The sequence below is a fragment of the Gymnoscopelus braueri genome (assembly GCF_963280865.1).
Source record: "Gymnoscopelus braueri genome assembly, chromosome: 24".
NCBI classification, from domain to species: Eukaryota; Metazoa; Chordata; class Actinopteri; order Myctophiformes; family Myctophidae; genus Gymnoscopelus; species Gymnoscopelus braueri.
Window position 1 is genome coordinate 38544963 of NC_137626.1, and position 14192 is coordinate 38559154.

Below are 14192 nucleotides of genomic sequence, written 5' to 3' on the forward strand. Positions count from 1 at the left end.
ATCCTCCTTGCCATGGCTGTCAGGCATTTGTACCGCTCAAGGCAGCTGACAATTCTCCAGCGCCTCGGCCATTGTGAGACCTATAACTTCACACGTGACTTGGAAGCAGCAATGTCAGAGGCTTTTGATGAGGCATCGACATACCTGAGGCAAACAAACTCCTGCATGTTGAATGGGACAACCTCAATAAGAACTTGACCAATGTTCATGGCTCTGATGTAGTAAACTCTGCGGCAGGCATCATGATACAGGAGGTTGTGCCTGAACTTGCGAATCAAACTAAGGAGAGAAAAATACCACTTTTTGACAAGAAGAAAAAGATAGAGAAGCGACCGACACCAGAGACACTACCAGAGTTGTATATACACAAACGGGTGGGTCCCAAGATTTCCCACGTTTAGTTAATTCACTCACCCTACGGGTGCAGAACACACAGCTATCTATGATAAGGCCATGTTAGAGTATCATGCATGGGTGCTTGCGTGAATCCTTAGCAGTTGTGCAGAAAGTGTCAGTGTCAAGGTGGCTTCATCTCAGCTACAGGTGTGAGACCTGAGATAAAGTCTTGTATTGACTACTTCACTCCTATTGACCAGCCCATCATAGCCAATGAGACTATAGCAGAGTTGCTAGATTGAACAGAGGTGGCTACAGATGAAGTGGGACAGGAGCATGTTGTGAGCACATTTGATCTTGGTGTTGTTATGAAGGCATGCCCAATCATTTGGAAGTTATGGATAAATATAAGCGACAAATCGTACTAATTGGACCCTTTCATATGGCTTCAATTATGCTGGAAGGCTCACTGGGTGCAAAATGCTTGGTGCAGGGTACGCATATATCCTAATTGAAGCCACACTTGTGACAAGGGCATCACTCAAAAGTGTACTGAGTGGGAGGAACTGGGCCCTGGCTATTTGGTGTCTTCGAACAATAACAGAATCAGCTGCGCGCTTGTTGATTGAAGTTTGCATTGAGGAGGAGGGTGTTGAGATCAATTTGTTGGCACTCTTCAACCTGATCGAGGAAACGAACAGTGAGCATCTTGATACTGTCCACCAATGAACCAACCAAGGCCGTCATCCAAGCCTAGAAAGTCAGGAAGGGTCATCTCGGCAAGCCAGGAGTGTTGTGGATGTCATTCATAGACAACAGCCTTGTGCTCTTCATGCTGTTGTTCGCTGTAAAGACCAACAATGTAGTACTGTTCCACAAGTGTAACAGTGAAATGGCAGACCTCTTCTTTGCATATGATGGCTAGAACTATGCCAGGTACAGTACAATCTCTTTTGCATGAAAATCATTTTCCACATTGAAAGATGATAAATGTATTGCCTCTAATTTCAGGTATCTGGCTTGGTTTGATGTGTTCTTGATAAACCTGGTGGCTGCTGAGCAATGTGCAATCGCAGTGGCACGATCGCTGATCCTCGGGGCCCTTGCTACGGTTGATAAGACCATGGAGGAGACATTTATGAAGTTTGCCAAGTCATCAGGTAGTTTAATTCAGATGATAAAATAAATATTGTCGCTATACAGTACATGTATTCTGTCACAGCCTGTCCTCTGCTTTATTTGACGATGGGTTCCCAGATTGATTATTAAGTAACGTTCTGTGTGTTGCAAACTCCTGTGTCCACCTCCTGCTCTTGGGTCCCCGTCCCCCCCGTGCTCCCCGAGTCACACTGTGACAGTATTCAAGATCTTTATATTCATATCAATCAATTCACTTCCTTTCAGGTGGTCTGTGGAGCATTTTTAAGATGTTTGACACATACACACACTTCTGCCGCACTATGACGCGAGGGGAATTCTTTGAACAACTTCTCGAGATGTGTGGTATGAGCAATGACCCAGACAGTTCCAGGGGTGGAATGCACAGAGAGCTTGAGAAAGCTGAAATCGCGAAGAGTGAAGCTGCGGTGCAGCGAGCAATGATGGCATTTACCAGCTATGTTATAAACCCATGGCGTGCCCCTGACAAGACCAGACTGTACAACAATGCTTCTGGTGCACCTGTCTCTTCGGAGGTTGAGGTCGATGTCTTGCCTGCAGATGCCCTGGGGAAGGAGTTGAAGGAGAGGTTCATCAGGTAACGGCTGCAGAACAGAGATCCAACCAGCTTCTTTGACAAACTGCCAAGGCAGAAGCTTTGCAGGATGGCGGACAGTAACAAGAAGCTGAAACTCACATCCTCACAGGGCAAGGTAAACACAAGCTGTAGCACTCATAGTATTACCTAGAATTTAACCCTGATAATGTCCATCAGATATGGAAGTTGTATGATTTATGTCTATAGAGCTTGAGAAATATACTGTACATGACTTATAAAACATTTTGGCATTGCTTTGCAGATGATCCAATATCAAGAACAGAGCCAACTTGCATTCACCCTTTTCATCAAATCACAGCGAACAGAGACCCCTGTAAAAGTGCCCGATTGGCCAAGGCTCCAAGAACAGTCAAAGATGCTATTTTGGGTTTTTTATTTGTACCCAACCAAATTGTCCACCAACAGTCAAAGCGCAGCAAATAAGGGAAGGCCCTAAATAACAAAAATCAAAAATAAGACTTTACAAAAATGTATAAAATGAACATACTTGACAGCAAACTAAACTAAACAAAACAACCTAGGAACTTAAGAAACTTAAACAGGCGACACCCTTAAACAAGGGCCCTGGTAGCTCTCCCCTAAGTGCTTACAGCTTGTTTCTCCAAGTCTAACTGAACTCCCCATACCCATAGATATAGAAACCTAGATACCTCATTGGCCTCTGCAGTTCATTGGAGCGACCTGCTTTGTATGTGGCCGCCATATTTCCGGGGGGCACGGGCACTGGCCAATCACAGCACGTTGACTACTGGCCAATCACAGCGTGTTGACTATTGGCCAATCACAGCGCTCACAGCGCGTTGACTACTGGCCAATCACAGTGCGTATTTTCCGGGACTTGTCAGTGCAATGGTTCTCAACCAGTGGTCCGGGAACCACCAGTGGTCCTTGAGGGGGTTCCAGGTGGTCCCCAGCTAAATGATGGAGAGTTGATAACCAAATGGACCCTTATAGATCTTTAAATCTTGAATATAACATTTCACACTCTCAATTGTTAAACATCTGCATTACTTACTATACAGGTACACAATTAGAGAACGTAAATAATTGTTATTTTGACAGCATCTTATCTTATCGAACGATAACATATTCTAAGTTTGGGTGAGAGACGCTAAAGCTCATCAAACGGTGTTCCGTGACTCAAATGCTGAATAAATAATGGACCTTGATATGAAAAAGGTTGAAAACCACTGTTCTAATGCATTTATGTCCATTGAAGCAGACGGGCTCTCCACAATTAAAATCATCACAACTCCCTGAAATTTCAACCTATTTTCAAGCGGTTAAGTTTGTCACAAATGCGAGACATGGAGTTATGGATCCAGTAGGCGTAGGCCTATATTTGATTACATCTGAATTGCATATTTTCATACCAAAATACTTTCAAGTAACAGTAATAGTCACAAACTATTTTGTCTCCATTCACTGACAGACTATATGAAATATGCTGGCCACATTGCAGAATTGCCTTTATCCAACATCCTTAATGTTAGCTATTCAGGTCAGAACAGAGCTATCAAATTTGAAAGACTGAAATAATTGTTCTTGTGAATTTTCTCTGACAAAAACAGCAACTACAAATGAAATGTCTGTGTTCCATATTTTAATGGCACTGAAAGCATAACATATAAAACAAGTACTCCAAGACAGCCAAAAGCATACAATTCCAAAGTCACAGAGCAGAATATCATAATGTTAATAATGATAAAATAATACCAAAAGCATATAATTCCAAAGTCACAGAGCAGAATATCATAATGGTAATAATGATAAAATAATACCAAAAGCATATAATTCCAAAGTCACAGAGCAGAATATCATAATGGTAATAATGATAAAATAATACCAAAAGCATATAATTCCAAAGTCACAGAGCGGTAGATTATAATGGTAATAAAGATGAAATAATAAAATAGTAGTACCAGGCCTGGAATTTCAGGTACGGCCCAATAATATAGAACAATCATTGCTACGGTTTGTTCAGTAACAGAGGTCTCCCATCTCTCCAGCTCTTTAGAAAAAGAAAATACATTTTCAGGTTGGAATGCCAATGTTATCTATTCTGGACAACAGAGCCCACTAGGATCCATTCATAAGCTTCAATTTCATAGCATTCCAGTTCCAATTGTGTCTGCTCACTCATACATTGAGACAGAGACTGTCTTTTTACAAGTATGCATGCATGCATGCATGCATGCATGCATGCACTGCACTGGACAGAACACAACAGACTGACTACAGTAACCAGTCCCTAACAGTTTAAATCAAAATAGATTTAAAAGGAAAACATACCCGTACACAACATCATATTGTACAATTCAATAGACCACATAGGCACACATCAATTCCTTACCCCCCAATTAAATCAGTGTGGCGTAGTTTAACTTAAGTTTGGCGATCTTTCAAAGCCCATGGTCCAAAGTAAAATAAGCTTCTTTTTGCCAGCCACTGTTCAGAGGGGGCACAACGTAGCGGAATCAGGCGTTTGATCTAAGAAAGAGTTGTTGATCAAAACAAACTCAGAGCGGATATAAGAGGGGAGGTTTCCAAGGATGGTTCACAGGGTCACAGCAATTCCATCAAATACAACATAAAACAATGATTTTAAGTTGTTTAAAAAACATGTAAGGGTTAAGGATGGATGATTCAGTTTAACAACTTGGACCCCAGCATGCCTATTCTGGGGGGAACATTTTCCAAAAAATAGCATATATAAAAGCTCAAAACCACAGAGCCTGTATTTTTGGCAAAGAGATTTGTTGTAGATGGGGAAAAATTGTTCCATGTACAGTTGTAACTCAGGTCAGATAATTTAGTGTTTAAGTGGTTAAATACATAGTATAACCAGCAAAATGAAAGAAAAAGACACTGATGTCTATAAACCATAAAGAAGCACACTGAGGCAGTGTGGACAGGGCATCAAGGCATATCTATTTTTTGAGGGCATAAGGCGGCCCCTGTAAAATTCCTGCCCTGTAGACTATAGTGCAAATTAAAGCAACATCCTTGGGATGCTGTTCTCAGATGAACAGAAACAGAAGTGGTTAGACAAACATCTCCTTAACATAGTTCACGCCTACATTCTCAATGAGACATTTGAGATAGGGGCCACTGCTACAGATGCTGATTGGGAAACACACGTTGCAACACAGGCTGAAAAAGCAATACAGTGCTGATTTCCGAATTGCACAGACTTAACTTTCAAAAACCATAAAAAACTTAAGGAGCATATACAGGACAAACATAATGCCGTAATAAACTATTATGGAGATCAGAAAAGCACATCAAGTGAATCTCAGGGTAATAACAACTCTGACGGTGTCTTCAATTACCACAGTGGGTTTTTGAAAGTAGCCTTACTTGAGAGAGATTTTCAAGACTCAATTAAGGAAGGGGATGGCCAAAGGACGTGCCGCCTTTGGAAATTAAAGATGCTGCATTTCAAACAGGCAGGCAGAATAAAATATAGTTTAGAGGCACTAAAGCTTCAGCTGGATATAGCTGCAATGCAAAGTCCCAGTGTGTCACACAGGCTGGTGTGGAACAGGACAGTCAATACAAGTGGTATGGCAGGCAAGAACATTGCATTAGATTTAAACTGTGAACACTATGTGCAGTACACAAAACAGATCATGGACAGACAGGGGGCCAATCTACAGTTTGATATAGCTCAGGAGTTGAGCAGGAGCATTGGAGAAATTAAAATAATCATTGATCAATTTGATAAAGACTGTGGAGTCAGTCCCAAGTCGGGAAGGCACACTGAAGCAAATAAGGATGCTGACATCAGAGCAATGGTTACAGTGCTGCACGGGAATGATGTGTTCAGCATCAAGCCTGGAAGGTCCTACAGCTCATTCAAAAACAAAAGTGCAAATCCACTACACAAACTGAAGGCAGCAAATGTTGTGCACAGATGGACCACAATGGAAACAAGCCCCTGGGGCTTTTTAATGCCAACCTTTTAGCATAACTTTTGACTGTACTACTTGTACTGTTAACAATATTGTTAATAAACTATTCAAACAAACCAAAATACAGTACAGTCAAATAACTAATAATTAAATAACTCAAAACCCTTGAAGAGTATTGTTTTGCACAGCTTCTGCCGTGTGTTGCCACGCTGTAATTGTAGGGTCTGCAGTTTGGCGATGTGGTGCAGCCTCAATTTGTAAAAACAGTCAACAACTAATGATAATAACATAAAGTGGTGGTTGTCGATACCAAACTGTGTATTGACAATGTGCTCCCCAAGCAGAAACACATCTTCCAACCCAATCTCAGCCCGGACAATGTGATGGAGCTGGGATACTGGGCACTGGAACTGCCGAATGACACGCTCAGCACATCTGATCACCTTCACTGTACCTGCAGAGGGAATCATCAGGCCACCCATATTCTTCAAAGCAAGAAGGTGATAGTTCTGCTCCAAAGAAGTGGGTACTGTATTTGTAACCAGGCTCGCATGGCACACAGGACAGGACAGCTTTCTGAGTATCTTCCTGACCACAAACCCTGAGATGTAGACAAGAGCATTGTCTACGAGACCTCCAAAGCGGGTTGGGAGATAGCTGTGGTCTGACAGAATAGCTGTGATGTTGGTGAAGGGCGATGGATGAGATTCAAGTGACATCTCCATAGCTGCAAGGGTTTGGGTCTGATCCTGGGCTGTGACGTTCCCTGCAGAGCTAGGGTCGACACCACACCGGACCATCAGACGGCGGAAGATACCTTGGAACTGGCCTGCAGTTGGGTTGTTATTCCAGCCCCCTAAAAAAAAGAAAGGGGGAGAAAGAAAACACAGATGCATACAACAGTTATTACTTATGTAATAATTTGAGATATCATTTCTGACATACTTAGTTGAAAAGACAAAATATAAGAAAAAATGAGAAAGCCCTACCTGATGCCCTGATCGAACAAAAGAGAAGCTCCAGGTGGTCCTGGCTGAATCTGTAGGTGCAGATATATCTCTGCACTTGAAGCAGCTCTGGAACCATGAGCATAAGGGTGTCGATGTTTATAATGAACCCCATGACTGACAGGCACCTTCAAAATGAAATGAGTCATTAATATGATCACGCCAAAACAAGACACCTCAAGAGAGCACCAAGTAATTTTGTTCACTCAAAGTTGGAAATTGACATGTCCACATATATCCATCAGATGTGACACAACACAGGTCTGTGACAATGCATGGTGCCAGTAATAGAAATCTGGTAAATAAAGTGTACTGCAAAATTACTGGGTGCTACTCCAGAGTACATAGTACAAGTCTTTGAAATAAATAAATCAACTGTGGGATGCTGAACCAACAAGAAACATTATTAAAACAGAACTGGGAAAGCTTGAATATATGAACATGACATACATACCTGTATGAACTGAAAATCACTTAACAGGACAGAAATCCAAGAGAAACAAAACCGCAGACGGTGAATAGATTGGAACAAAAGAACAGAGCACCATGTGAACCCGATGAAGAACAAGAGAACAGAGCACCAGGTGAACTCGATGGGGAACAAGAGAACAGATCACCAAGTGAACCTGATGGGGAACAAGAAAACAGAGCATCATGTGAACTTATATCATGCCCTTTTAAACTTCACCATGTGAACAGAAGCTAAACTATTTTAAACACCTCTTTGATCGGTGAAGGGGTATGCCTTCTTTGGTACACAGACTGGTCAGGTAGCTCCTGGCTCTCAATAGAAACTCCAGAGTTTGTGACCAATTCAATGTACCCAGGGGAGCTTTGAATCCCTTGGCACGGGGATTACGGCTATTCATGACATCGAAGAGCCTGTCAATGATCTAAAAAATATTTAAATACACATGTTGAATGTGTAAAGTATGGTAATAATGTAAATATGAGGGGAGTTGGTATCCTTCCCAAAAATGCAATATTATAGAACAATGTTTGCATGTAGTACTACCTCAATGAATTCAGATGTTGCTTCACAGTATGTAAACTGTGAATAGCCGAGATCCCTCAGTGTGCGGAGAGCAACTGCAACTGAGCGACTCAGGGTCTGTGCAGCCAGGGACACCTTCATCTTCTGTGAGTCGAAGAACACATGCTTGTGAGTCACTCTGTTGGCAGCATGCAGTCCATCTTTTTCTTGCACACTGTTCAGATGATGAACGTATGTCCAGTTCACCTGACCAGTGGAGCTGGTGATGGGACTGTACGCCTGCAACATGTTCCGTGACAGTTTCAGCATGTGGCACGCATCCATCACCACAAAAACCCTCTCTCCACTATTAACTGGATGTGGAAAAAAGGTTTTTAGAGGCTGAAGAGGGTTTCCCTTGAGGTCACAGCCCAGTTTGTTGCACATGCTCACATTCGAGGCATGTCCATCCATCGTGACACTGACGACTCTGATGTTACGTGAATGGAGTTGTTCTATTGCATGTACGAGGAGCTGTTTCTGTGTGTCTGGTGACAGGGTCTTCGTCAGATAGTATGCTATTGGAATCTTCCAATGGCCTTGTAGGCCGACTACCATGAACACAAGAGCCTCAGTTGCAACATCTGTCTCGTTGAGACCATCCCCCATGTTAACAAAGCCGCACATGCCCTGGGTATGTGGCGTGTACTGTACATGTTTCTTAATGGACATGGCATCTAACATGAGTGTCACACGTCCATATTTGTCCGGGTCTTCCTCACATCGTCTTTGCAACATGTCCAACATCATGAGGTTGAGGCCTGGTTTTGCATCTACAGAAGTCATCCACCTTTGTGAAATGAATACAGAAAAGAGATTAAAAAGAAAAGTCACTTAATGCATTTGAACCAGGATTGTTAATAAGCAAGGATTGCAATCAAACAACACTAAGAAATTAAAGAATACCGTTGTAATGTATGTGGATGGGGGAGCTTCAAATGTAGAGTGTTTCTCAGGTAGTTGTAAGCTTTTGGACCGTGTATGTGGAGAGTGAGTGCAAACTCTCTCTGGTCCTTTGTGTACTCATGGCCCTGCTTTGACAAGAGGGCCATCGGCACATCTGAAATTCAGTTAGCACAAACTAATTAGGAAGTCCCCTTGAAATGATAACTAACAAGTCTAATAAAATCTGACCATAAGATATAAATAAGGTTGAAAGTAGCATTTTCATTTTACCTGAGTAGAACTCAAGCCTCTCTTTCAGTTCTTCATTAATGAGGTTCTTCTCCCGTAGATCCTCCAGGACATTTGTCACCTTCTTCTTTGCGCTCCGTTCTCTTACCTTGGCGTTCCTCAGCTCTCGCTTCAGCCTCGTCACTGTAGCCAAGGCTTCTCTAAGTTTGGCCTTTAGACCATCTAGATCAGGCAACGCATAGGAGTGATGCTAGTAGGAAGGACGAAAATGTTGTGAGTGATGTTCATATGACATCACTGTCAATTTACAGTTGTTGGCGCCTAGCTAATACAATGTACGAGCAGTCAAATGACATACATCACCGTCTCAATCACAACATTATGGTTTGAAAGAGTGTGTGAACTACAGCATGTTTGACTGTGTGAACAAATATGAGTGAGTCTGAAAACAGTGACAGAGGTTTTTATATGACTGTGACCTTGATGGTCACAGCTGCTTTGGATATAGCCACAACAAATACTCACAGGTGGATGAGTTTTAGTCTTTTTGGAACGCTGAGGACCATGCACTGACTTGGAACGCTGAGGAACATGCACTGACTTGGAACACTGAGGACCATGCACTGACGGGCTCAACGCAACGGAGTGATCCTAGTAGGAAGAGGGACAAAAATTTTGTAAGTGATGTTCATATGACATCACTCTCAATTTGGTGCCTCGCTAATACAATGTACGATCAGTCAGATGACCTACATCACTCTTCTCAATCCCGGCGATGACAGCATCATGGTTTGAGAGAGAGTGTCTCTTGAGAACGCTGAGGACCATTCACTGACAGGCTCTCAGCATCATGGTTTGAGAGAGAGTGTGTCTCTTGGGAACGCTGAGGACCATTCACTGACGGGCTCAACGCATAGGAGTGATCCTAGTAGGTAGAAGGACAAAAATGTTGTAAGTGATGTTCATATGACATCACTCTCAATTTGGTGCCTAGCTAATACAATGTACGATCAGTCAGATGACCTACATCACTCGTCTCAATCCCGGCGATGACAGCATCATGGTTTGAGAGAGAGTGTGTCTCTTGGGAACGCTGAGGACCATTCACTGACAGGCTCTCAGCATCATGGTTTGAGAGAGAGTGTGTCTCTTGGGAACGCTGAGGACCATTCACTGACAGGCTCTCTTCAGCTTTCCTTGAGGTTTGTGTGGTCTTGCTTTTCACTGCCTAAAATTTAAGAAACATGACTTAAAAACAGTTCAGAAAGAAGTAATAAATCAAACTGTTCGGCAGTGTGATATTGACTAGCCATCACATGCTTACATAATACATACACATATTAATCATGGACATCTATGAATGCTTATAGCCTAATGATACACTTACTCTTTGACGAGGAGTTGGGAAGCTGAAAACAGATGGTATAGTCCCATCTCTAAGCCGGACAATCGGACCTGTCCTGTCAAAGTCCTCCGGCTTGAAGTGTTCACTGCAGAGCACGGAGTCAGCAGTGGCAGAAAAACCACCTTTCCTTGGCAGAGAAACTTCCCATTGCCTCCTCAATGTTTTCTCACTGGGGAACCTTCAAAGAGTGAGAGAAGTTACCAGGACATGAAAATAAGTGTCTACAGTCTACACAACAACATATCCACCACTTAAACCCTGTGTATGTCGTTTACTGAGTCCCCAAGGGGTCTATGCAAGGTCTCCTACTTTTTCCCCTCTAGTCTACACTAACCATTTTTGCTGAAAATAGCCCATCTACAAGCTCACAACGTCCCAACTACCTTGTAGATCTGCTATTTTTGCATAATGTTCACCCCAGTACAAGGATGCTTGGGTTCATGTAATTAGGAAACTGACATATTTATAATATTGTTATTAGGATTTTGTGTACCAACACCAATAACTGATTTCATGCCCTCGCCCCCTACTGTTTGCTGTACATACTGTACAAGCCTAGCTTGCCAAAATAAATTACCCCCCAATGTATTTCTGTAAATATATTTTTACTGCTACTAGTGTTGATGATGTCTTGTATATTATTGCATGTCTTTAAATGTCTTGATTGAATTGAATACACAGTACCTAAATGGAAACATGCCCTCAGGGCTTTTTGTGTTATCCTTTTAGCACCATTGTATAATCGTACCACTGTACTACCGTATTTGCAAACTGATAATGAAATATTACATCAATCAATCCAAAAGAAGAAAAAAAACACCTCAGTGTCACTGAAGACTAAGCTTCAAACCTCCCAAAACAAACTGATTCGACTACTTCTGGGACTGGGGCCCATGACCCACCTCTCTCCCAATCACTTTGCCAGCCTAGGCTGGCTCAAGGTGGAACTTAAGACAGGGTAAAACAACTAAAAATGGGACTGGTCTTCAAAATTGTAAATGCAGATTTGCCCGAAATGCCCCCTATACCCGCTTATCTGTCAAAATACCTCCAAAAGGTTAGTGACACCCACAGTCACGAAACTAGAGGGAGCGTAAACAACAATCTGGTACCACCCACCCATAAAACAAACATGGGCAAATTCTCCTTCTACAGCACGGCCACCAAGGTATGGAATAGCCTAACCCCATCCCTCAAAAAATGCAGTTCATTGGGCTCATTCAAAACAGCCCTAAAAACTCATCTTTCTGGAGGCCATAAGAGGAGGTAGTACCAGTTTCCCTGTAGACAGACGACCCCCCTCCCCTTTTTTTGTATATATATATATATATATATTTTTTTTTTCATGATGCATTTTTGTACATAGTGGTTTTTATTTTCTCTGTTTATTATGTTGATTTGAACTGTTTGGTTACTACTATATATATCTATGAAATTAAGTCAAGGACCCCAACGGAAACAAGTCCGCAAGGACTTTTTTGGTCAGACCTTTTAGACAAAAGTATTATAAATGTAACTGTGTTGTTTTACATTCTTTTGCCTAATAAAATTTTCAATCAATCAATCAATACTTTTTAAACATCGCAGCCAAGTACATATTATTTTGGGGATCCTTGTTTTTGACATGAACAAGTTTGAGAACCACTGGTTTAAAGAACAGTTTCTTCTCAAACTCAAATAACAGTAAGTGCTTTTTAGTACTATTGCCCACATTTCCAGTAGGGATAACTTGTTTCAATAGGATTCAATAAGATTATGATAGAGGTGACATAAATGCAAGCGGATCTCGTACAGCGCTCAGGTCATGGACCATCAACCTACCCCTCCCTACCCCCCCCCCTCCTCCTTCATTTTCCTCTTTTGTATATATATATATATATATATTTTTTTTTTTTTTCTCTCGTCATACCAGTAACCTGAAAGCTGATTGTATGACATTCTGTATAGTAGTGTGTATATCTGCCTGCCTCTTATATTTCATCATGATTTGTGTGCATGGGGTTCTCATCTTAAACAAGCGTAATGCTTAATGAGGGTTTCCAGTTTAGTAGACCTTGTATTGTGAATTTGTACTTCCATGTACTGTTATGTACTGTCATGTACTATTCTCATGTCTTTCTAAATAAACTACATCAATCAATCAATCAAACCTGGTGAGACGAAGGAGGAGCCCGGCCAGGAGGCCACCCACAGAGCCTAGTCCCTCCATGTGCCAGAGCCTCCCCGTGTTCAGGCAGAGTAGTTCCGGAGAAGCGGACTGAGTGGCCCTGTCTTTCCCTATAGGACTGACCGTGGGTAGCTACCTGGGATGTAAGTTGGGGCTTGATCAACCCCGGCTGGGTCACCTGGGCGAGGGTGTATGTTGCGAGACCCGAAACACCCTATGACCCGAGGATACAACACTGATGATACATCCCAGGTGCATCCATGTGATGTATTATTTATAGCAAGTAGAAATAGCAAGTATTCAGAATCCTATGGTATTCTATTGGAACATCGGAAAACTCCTACTGGATTCTTATAGAAAATTTGAATCTTATAGTAATTATATTAGAACATCCTATAGGATTATGTTACGTTGCTCCTCAGTCAGTAACTTTATCTCCTTTGAGTCTCAGTTAATCACACCTTTTCATCAATTAAAAACAATTCCAAAAAAATTCAAAAGTATTTCATAAATACAATGAAAGAATCAAATAATTTCCATAAATAAATAAATAAAAAAGTTTAAGAAGCACGATTAGCTTGTAGATCTGCGATTTTCTCTAGTTTGGGTCCCGGGCAAACGTCAAATTTCTCTTAAAGGGATAGTTCACCATTTTTTTCTATTGATTAGTCACCCCATGGAGACTTGACTTCATGGATATTGCTTTGTTTTCGTCGCATTCCTAAGCCAGTCAATATGATGACCGGCAGCGGTTCGGGTAGGAGACACAAAGAGTCTCCTATACCGGAACTGTAGGTTTGGGTGAACTATCCCTTTAAAGTTTGGGAACCACTGATCCACAAAGTAAAGGCTGTTGACATAGGAGCAGTTCTGATGCCCGAGCTACTGACACAAAGAGGACAATGAATTCAGGACATTCCTTTGATGTGAAACACTGATATTTTACACACTTTGGAAAAGCTCAGAATTGGGTACCAAATTAAATTGTTTGCGCAAACTTGGATAACCGAATGCCATGCCCTGCTTCAACGAGTCATCACGTTATACAGACTTGATAATATGCGCCGTTTTATCATTCTCATTATCAAGCTTGAAACTACGTTGAATTCACAAGTGACACAATGGTAAAACACTTGATATTTGATGCTGTTTTGTTATGTTCACCTTCACCGTCAAAATGGAGTCTATTTCATTCACATTAGCCAAGTGCCAGAATCAAATAAGAAAAACATAGACTCAGAATGTCTACACACCAAAAAGATCGTATATAAAATTAAATTAAATTAAATTCTATCCAATATGATCATCATATAAGGAGCCATCTTCTCTCACTGAAGGTGGCTCTTCACCAAACAGACTGGCCTACTTCAGACTAGTGATAGGTCGTTCATGATCGATTTGTTCATAAGAACTAGTTCA